This window comes from Atta colombica, unplaced genomic scaffold (genome assembly GCF_001594045.1).
Source record: "Atta colombica isolate Treedump-2 unplaced genomic scaffold, Acol1.0 scaffold115, whole genome shotgun sequence".
NCBI classification, from domain to species: domain Eukaryota; kingdom Metazoa; phylum Arthropoda; class Insecta; order Hymenoptera; family Formicidae; genus Atta; species Atta colombica.
This window is the reverse complement of record NW_017259201.1, coordinates 23475-25825: the sequence shown is the minus strand read 5'-3', so window position 1 is coordinate 25825 and position 2351 is coordinate 23475. Positions and strand designations below refer to the sequence as shown.

At 26.6% G+C, this 2351-nt stretch overlaps 1 pseudogene; it reads right to left on the bottom strand.

The window, feature by feature from the left end:
- Positions 1–1544: 1544 nt before the first annotated feature.
- On the bottom strand, positions 1545–2233 carry LOC108694102 (annotated as a pseudogene).
- Positions 2234–2351: the final 118 nt, after the last annotated feature.

Genomic DNA, 2351 nt, shown 5'->3' with positions numbered 1-2351 from the left:
GAAAAGGTAATAATATAATTTGTAAGTTGTATATTATATATGAGTATGTTTGTATAAGAGGAATATTAAAATTTTAAAGATAAGTTAGTTAGTTAAATTATTAATATATAATATATAATATAATGAAAGGAATTAAATAAATTATTATTGATAAAATTGATAAATTCAGTTTTGAAAATTAGTTATATTAGTAGATTCAATAGCAATAGGTATAAATCTGTGATTTATACCACAAATTTCAGAATATTGACCAAAAAATACTCCGTGTTGATTTATAAATAATAAAGTTTGATTAAGTCGTCCGGGGATAGAATCTGTCTTAATTCCTGTCTTAATTCCTAAGGATGGGATTGCTCATGAATGAATTACATCTATTGAGATAGTAAGTATTCGAATAGGATATTTATATGGTAAGACGCAACGATTATCAACATCAAGAAGACGGAATTCATTTGTTATAAGTTGGTCAGTGGAGATAAAGGAATCAAAATCAATATTGGAGAAATCCAAGTACTCATATCTTCAATATCACTGGTGGCCTAGTGATTTAACAGTTAGATTTACGTTAAAAATTTCATCAGTGAGGTAACTTTAATTGAGGGAATGGCTATAGCAATAAGGATGAATATGGGAAGAAGAGTTCATACGATTTCAATTGTTTGATTTTCTAATAAAAATCGATGAATTAATTGTTTAAATATTAGTCTAAATGTGATAAATAAAATTGTGATTGTAATAAATGTTACAATAATTATAGCAAAATCATAAAAAAAATCATTAAATAAGTAGGGGAGTTAGAGTCTTGAAGTGAAATAGATTATGTATTAATTTTTAATAAAGGATATAAAAAAATCTTTTTAATTGAAGCTTAAATTCAATACCACTGTTCTGCCATATTAAAGTTTAATAAATAAATATTAAGTATAGGCATAGGTAAAGTTAGGTAATTAAAAAGGAATAAATTGAAAAAGATAAGTAAGTTAGAGAGGGGAGTATTGAATTATTTAATTATTATAAAATATTATTAGTTTGAATGAGTTTTATGCTATTGAAGGGATTTCTGCAAATATATGATTTAGCGGGGGATATTTTATCATTCTAAAAAAGAATTAATGTAGAAAATATTAATAATGAGTTTTTTAGATAGGGCTTCTCAAATAATGAATAGCAAGATTGATAGCCTTAAAATAGATATTAATAAATAGAAGAGATAATATTTTAAGATAAGTATGAGTCTGGATAGTCTGAGTAACGACGAGGTATACCTTTAAGACCAAGAAAATTATGGGACGAAAGTTAAATTGACATCAATAAATATAGATAGGAATTGAATATTTAAATGAAAATTATTTAACCTAAATCCAGTAATTAAGGAGAATCAGTGAATAAATACAGCGATAATTGAGAACATAGCTCCTATGGAAAGTACATAGTGGAAATGAGCTACTACACCTAATAAGTGAAGAACAATGTCGATGGAAGAATTAGAAAATATAATTCCTGTGAGACCTCCTATGGAAAATAAAAAATAAATCTAAAGACTATCATAATGCAGGATTGTTGTTGATTTGTATGCCATGAAGGGTAGCCAATCCCCCGCCAGAAGGGTCAAAAAATGAAGTATTTATGTTTCGATCAGTTAATAATATAGTAATAGTTCCAGCAAGGATGGGAAGAGTAGGATATCTGTAATGAGAATTGATCAGACTAAAAGGGGGATTTTATTTTGAAATATAGATTTTAGATGTATATTTCAAATTGTTGAAATAAAATTAATTGCCCCTAGAACAAAAAACATTCCAGCAATATGAAGAGAAAAAATGGTTAGGTAACTGAGGAATATGTGGGATGTTAGGGGATGGTAGAGAGTTCAGCCTGCCCCGGTTCCTGTATATATAAAATTTCTTAGGATAAGAAGAGTTAATGATGGTGGTAAGAGTCAAAATCTTACATTATTCATTCGCGGGTAAACTACATCCGGAGATCCTAATATTAGTGGAATTAGGAAATTTGCAAATCCGTCAATTAAGGTATAATTGTAAAGAAAATTATAATAAAAACATGATTAGTAACTAGGGAATTATAAATTTGATTGTTATTAATTAGGCTGCTGCATGATCTTAGCTCTAATCGGATAATTATACTTATAGATGATTCAAGTAAACCAGGACAGATAGCTAGGATAAAAAATTCCAATATCTTTGTGATTGGTAGAAAATAATCGTTTATTCATAGATAATAGAATTATGAAAAAAATTTAATTAATTATAGATAAATAAAGTTAATATAATTATAAGCAAAAAAATAAATTATGAGTATAATAATATGTATATTTATTTATTTATTAAAAT